Source organism: Astyanax mexicanus, unplaced genomic scaffold (genome assembly GCF_023375975.1).
Source record: "Astyanax mexicanus isolate ESR-SI-001 unplaced genomic scaffold, AstMex3_surface scaffold_39, whole genome shotgun sequence".
In the NCBI taxonomy this organism is placed as follows: domain Eukaryota; kingdom Metazoa; phylum Chordata; class Actinopteri; order Characiformes; family Acestrorhamphidae; genus Astyanax; species Astyanax mexicanus.
In genome coordinates this window covers 480,001-487,500 of record NW_026040049.1, presented here as the reverse complement: position 1 = coordinate 487,500, position 7,500 = coordinate 480,001, and the positions used below count along the sequence as shown (strand labels likewise).

The window sequence follows — 7,500 nt, the reverse complement described above, 5'->3', positions numbered from 1 at the left end:
ACTCGTACAGCCGCTTCTGCAGATCCGGCCTGTTTAGCTCCACCTCTCCGGGATGTGATTGGCTGGAAAGCCGCGATGAGGACGTGTACGAGGTGGAGTCTCGCATCCCTCTGCCCCGCCCCTTCCCCCTGTCCACCACCCTGACGGAGAAGAATGCTGTGGTGGTCCAGACTCAGATCTCGCACGTCCACCATCGCACTGATGGACATCTGCTCAGAGTCGTCTCCAAAATCTCCCTCCCTAATCCACCTTACACTGTGAGTCTCACGCCCTCAGACTGGACTTTACTAAACTCTCAGTCCTGACTCAGACTTCAGACTTCTACAAAGAGTCTCAGCCTTGACTCAGACTCCTACAAAGAGCCTGGGCATTGACTCAGACTCCTACAAAGAGCCTCGGCATTGACTCAGACTTCTACAAAGTTTTTTGGCCTTTACTCAGACTTCAGACTTTTACAAACAGTCTCAGCCTTGACTTAGACTTCTAAAAAGACTCTCGGTTTAGACTCAGACTTCAAACTTTTACAAAGAGTCTTGGTCTTGACTCAGGCTCCTACAAAGAGTATTTGTCTTGACTTAGACTTCAGACTTCTACAGAGTCTCTGTCTTGACTCAGACTTCAAAAAGAGAGTCTTGGGCTTGACTCAGATTTCAGACTTCTACAAAGAGTCAAAAGCTATACTTGACTCAGACTTCAGTCTTGAGTCAGACTTCTTTAAAGATTCTTGGCCTTGCCTCAGACTTCAGACTTCTACAAAGATTCTTGCTCTTGACTAAGACTTTTGGAGAGAATTTCTGTTTTGACTCAGACTCCTACAAAGAGTTTTGGCCTTGACTTAGATCTCAGACTTCTGCGAAATTTGCGTCTTGGTTCAGAATTTAGACTTTTACAAAGAGTCTTGATCTTGACTCAGACTTTTACCGAGGGTCTCTGTTTTGACTCAGACTTCAGACTTCTTCAAGGAGTCTCAGCCTAGACTCAGACTTCTACAAAGGGTATTGGTCTTGACTCAGACTTCTACAGAGAGACTTTGTCTTTACTCAGATCTCTACAAAGAGTCTTGTCTTGACATAGACTTCAGACTTCTACAAAGACTTTCTGACTTGACCCAGACATTTAAAAAGAGTCTTGACTTGGCTGAGATCTCAGATCTCTACAAAGAATCTCTATCTTGACTCAAATTTCAGACAATTACAAAGACTCTTTCTTGACTCAGACTTCAGACTTCTGTAAAATCTCTGTTTGTAAAAGTCTAAAGTCTGAACCAAAAGTCTTGCTCTTGACTCAGACTTCTACAGAGGGTGAGGGTCTCTGTTTTTTTTTTTTTAAAGATTCTCTGTCTTGACTCTGACTTCAGACTTCTGTAAATTGTCTCATTTTTCACTCAGACTTCAGACTTTTTTTTAAAGAGTCTTGATCTTGACTGGGTCTTGACGGTACAGAGTCTTTTCTGTATCTGGGTTTAACTGATATAATCTCGGGTTTCCGGGACGCTGTAGGTGTTAATGATCAGCCAGCGCTGTTTTATATCAGTCAGTAGGTTCCAGATTGTTTCTGATTGGTGGATTAAAGTTATTTTGTATCAGGAATGAACTGGATGAGGGAATGTTTACAGTATCTGTACTGAAGTCCCGTAACAAAACCGAAAGATTCCACCTGTCAGTATTATTACTGTAGAGTCCACAGGGTGACCTTTGCTATAGCAGAGTGTGTGTGTAGTGTATGTATAGTGTGTGTGTAGTGTATGTATAGTGTGTGTGTGTGTGTGTATAGTGTGTGTTTGTGTGTGTATAGTGTGTTTGTGTGTGTGTGTGTGTGTGTGTGTGTATAGTGTGTGTGTATAGAGCTGAGCGTGTGACAGGGCGCTGGTTTTACAGCAGGGTAATGGAGGTCCTGTAGAACAGGATAGGACTGTATAACTGCAGATGATCCTGCTGCTGCTTTTAAAGACCTTCAGTCTGATTATCAGCTGATATCAGAGGAACCGCCCTCAAACCAGTGAACCCCCCCTGAATAGAGTTACAGCCGCTTCAGTAGAGCTGAGTTCAACAGAATAGAGTTAAATTAGAGTGAAGCGAGTGAAGAGAACTGAATAATTAAAAAAAGTTTAAAGGACGGGAAGGAAGTTGAGTTAAAGGTGATGAATAATGTGATTATTAATGGTGATTATTAATGGTGATTATTGATGGTGATATTGATGGTGATATTGATGGTGATATTGATGGTGATATTGATGTGATATTGATGGTGATATTGATGTGATTATTGATGGTGATATTGATGGTGATATTAATGGTGATATTGATGGTGATATTGATGGTGATATTGATGGTGATATTGATGGTGATATTGATGTGATATTGATGTGATATTGATGTGATTATTGATGGTGATATTGATGGTGATATTGATGGTGATATTGATGTGATATTGATGGTGATATTGATGGTGATATTGATGTGATATTGATGGTGATATTGATGGTGATATTGATGGTGATATTGATGGTGATATTGATGGTGATATTGATGTGATTATTGATGGTGATATCGATGGTGATATCGATGGTGATATCGATGTGATATTGATGGTGATATTGATGGTGATATTGATGGTGATATTGATGGTGATATTGATGTGATATTGATGGTGATATTGATGGTGATATAGATGGTGATATTGATGGTGATATTGATGGTGATATAGATGGTGATATTGATGGTGATATAGATGGTGATATTGATGGTGATATTGATGGTGATATAGATGGTGATATAGATGGTGATATTGATGGTGATATTGATGGTGATATTGATGGTGATATTGATGGTGATATAGATGGTGATATTGATGGTGATATTGATGGTGATATTAATGGTGATATTGATGGTGATATTGATGGTGATATTGATGTGATATTGATGGTGATATTGATGGCGATATTGATGGCGATATTGATGTGATATTGATGTGATATTGATGTGATATTGATGTGATATTGATGGTGATATTGATGGTGATATTGATGGTGATATTGATGGTGATATTGATGGTGATATTGATGGTGATATTGATGTGATATCGATGGTGATATCGATGGTGATATCGATGGTGATATCGATGGTGATATTGATGGTGATATTGATGGTGATATTGATGGTGATATTAATGGTGATATTAATGGTGATATTGATGTGATATTGATGGTGATATCGATGGTGATATCGATGGTGATATCGATGTGATATTGATGGTGATATTGATGGTGATATTGATGGTGATATTGATGGTGATATTGATGGTGATATTAATGGTGATATTGATGGTGATATTGATGGTGATATTGATGGTGATATTGATGGTGATATTGATGGTGATATTGATGTGATATTGATGGCGATATTGATGGCGATATTGATGGCGATATTGATGGCGATATTGATGTGATATTGATGTGATATTGATGGTGATATTGATGTGATATTGATGTGATTATTGATGGTGATATTGATGTGATATTGATGTGATATTGATGGTGATATTGATGGTGATATTGATGGTGATATTGATGGTGATATAGATGGTGATATAGATGTTGATATTGATGTTGATATTGATGGTGATATTAATGGTGATATTGATGTGATATTGATGTGATATTGATGTGATATTGATGGTGATATTGATGGTGATATTGATGGTGATATTGATGGTGATATTGATGGTGATATTGATGGTGATTATTGATGGTGATATTGATGGTGATATTGATGGTGATATTGATGGTGATATTGATGGTGATTATTAATGGTGATTATTGATGGTGATTATTGATGGTGATTATTGATGGTGATTATTGATGGTGATATTAATGGTGATATTGATGTGATATTGATGTGATATTGATGTGATATTGATGTGATATTGATGGTGATATTGATGGTGATACTGATGGTGATTATTGATGTGATATTGATGTGATATTGATGGTGATTATTGATGGTGATATTGATTGTGATATTGATGTGATATTGATGGTGATATTGATGGTGATATTGATGGTGATATTGATGGTGATTATTAATGGTGATTATTGATGGTGATATTGATGTGATATTGATGTGATATTGATGTGATATTGATGGTGATATTGATGGTGATATTGATGGTGATATTGATGGTGATATTGATGGTGATATTAATGGTGATATTGATGGTGATATTGATGGTGATATTGATGGTGATATTAATGGTGATATTAATGTGATTATTGATGGTGATATTGATGGTGATATTGATGGTGATATTGATGGTGATATTGATGGTGATATTGATGTGATATTGATGTGATATTGATGGTGATATAGATGGTGATATTGATGGTGATATTGATGGTGATATTGATGGTGATTATTGATGGTGATATTGATGGTGATATTGATGGTGATATTGATGGTGATATTGATGGTGATATCGATGTGATATCGATGGTGATATTGATGGTGATATTGATGGTGATATTGATGGTGATATTGATGGTGATATTGATGGTGATATAGATGGTGATATAGATGGTGATATTGATGGTGATATTGATGGTGATATTGATGGTGATATTGATGGTGATATTGATGGTGATATAGATGGTGATATTGATGGTGATATTGATGGTGATATTAATGGTGATATTGATGGTGATATTGATGGTGATATTGATGTGATATTGATGGTGATATTGATGGCGATATTGATGGCGATATTGATGTGATATTGATGTGATATTGATGTGATATTGATGTGATATTGATGGTGATATTGATGGTGATATTGATGGTGATATTGATGGTGATATTGATGGTGATATTGATGTGATATCGATGGTGATATCGATGGTGATATCGATGGTGATATCGATGGTGATATCGATGTGATATTGATGGTGATATTGATGGTGATATTGATGGTGATATTGATGGTGATATTAATGGTGATATTAATGGTGATATTGATGTGATATTGATGGTGATATCGATGGTGATATCGATGGTGATATCGATGTGATATTGATGGTGATATTGATGGTGATATTGATGGTGATATTGATGGTGATATTGATGGTGATATTAATGGTGATATTGATGGTGATATTGATGGTGATATTGATGGTGATATTGATGGTGATATTGATGTGATATTGATGTGATATTGATGGCGATATTGATGGCGATATTGATGGCGATATTGATGGCGATATTGATGTGATATTGATGTGATATTGATGGTGATATTGATGTGATATTGATGTGATTATTGATGGTGATATTGATGTGATATTGATGTGATATTGATGGTGATATTGATGGTGATATTGATGGTGATATTGATGGTGATATAGATGTTGATATTGATGTTGATATTGATGGTGATATTAATGGTGATATTAATGGTGATATTGATGTGATATTGATGTGATATTGATGGTGATATTGATGGTGATATTGATGGTGATATTGATGGTGATATTGATGGTGATATTGATGGTGATTATTGATGGTGATATTGATGGTGATATTGATGGTGATATTGATGGTGATATTGATGGTGATTATTAATGGTGATTATTAATGGTGATTATTGATGGTGATTATTGATGGTGATTATTGATGGTGATATTAATGGTGATATTGATGTGATATTGATGTGATATTGATGTGATATTGATGTGATATTGATGGTGATATTGATGGTGATACTGATGGTGATTATTGATGTGATATTGATGTGATATTGATGGTGATTATTGATGGTGATATTGATTGTGATATTGATGTGATATTGATGGTGATATTGATGGTGATATTGATGGTGATATTGATGGTGATTATTAATGGTGATTATTGATGGTGATATTGATGTGATATTGATGTGATATTGATGTGATATTGATGGTGATATTGATGGTGATATTGATGGTGATATTGATGGTGATATTGATGGTGATATTAATGGTGATATTGATGGTGATATTGATGGTGATATTGATGGTGATATTAATGGTGATATTAATGTGATTATTGATGGTGATATTGATGGTGATATTGATGGTGATATTGATGGTGATATTGATGGTGATATTGATGTGATATTGATGTGATATTGATGGTGATATAGATGGTGATATTGATGGTGATATTGATGGTGATATTGATGGTGATTATTGATGGTGATATTGATGGTGATATTGATGGTGATATTGATGGTGATATTGATGGTGATATCGATGTGATATCGATGGTGATATTGATGGTGATATTGATGGTGATATTGATGGTGATATTGATGGTGATATTGATGTGATATTGATGTGATATTGATGGTGATATTGATGTGATATTGATGGTGATATTGATGGTGATATTGATGGTGATATTGATGTGATATTGATGGTGATATTAATGGTGATATTGATGTGATATTGATGGTGATATTGATGGTGATATTGATGGTGATATTGATGGTGATTATTAATGGTGATTATTGATGGTGATATTGATGTTGATATTGATGGTGATATTGATGGTGATATTGATGGTGATATTAATGGTGATATTGCTGTTGATTATTGATGGTGATATTAATGTGATTATTGATGGTGATATTGATGGTGATTATTGATGGTGATATTGATGGTGATATTGATGTGATTATTAATGGTGATTATTAATGGTGATTAAGGTCTGATAATGTTCATGTTAAAGATGATGATGTGAGTGTTGAATGCATGGTCATTAATAATGGTTTCAGTAATGATGTTTCTGTAGATGTTAATGGGATCTAAAGGTGTAGGAGGGGTTTGATGTTTGGGGGCGGGGACACATTTGCTAAAATGAATCAAAGCCCACCCTATAGGACATTGAACAACATTTGCAGAATTAATTTTTAGTCTCAAAAAATATATATTTTTCTGTGTTTCTGTTCATTATTAGTTAATATAAACTTTAGATCACTGATCTCAGTGTTGTGCTAAATTCAGCCCGCCGCCAGGAAAAGCACCCTCTCTCGCGCACCCACATCTTCTTGATAAAAGCGGAGATTTTAGCTGTAGCTAACTTTAATTAAAAACGCGCTCGTGAGAGAGGGTGCTTTTTATGGTGGGGTGCTGAATTCAGCCCGCTTTCAAAATAAATGTTTTTTTTTTACTGTGGTATCATTGTTTGGGGGGACGAATCCACCTATTTCTGATATTTGGGCGGGATACGTCCGGTTCCTACGCCAGTGATGGTACTGATGATGGTAACGGTAATGATAGAGATAATGTGCAGTATATTGATGTTTCTATGAATGGTGATTGATGATGGTAACGGTAATGATGGAGCTGGTATTAATGATGGTAATGGTAATGTTGGAGGTGTTTTCTGTTGATTGAGCAGGTTTGTCTCTGAGGAATCTCCTGATGTAACGTGATAATGGTAATGGTAATGATGGAGGTGATGTACAGTA

At 35.7% G+C, this 7,500-nt stretch overlaps 1 protein-coding gene across 1 annotated transcript in view; it reads left to right on the top strand.

Annotated features, from left to right (window-relative positions):
• akap9 (A kinase (PRKA) anchor protein 9) overlaps window positions 1–7,500 on the top strand; it is a 142,231-nt gene that overhangs the window by 94,474 nt on the left and 40,257 nt on the right. The window lies entirely within an intron of this gene.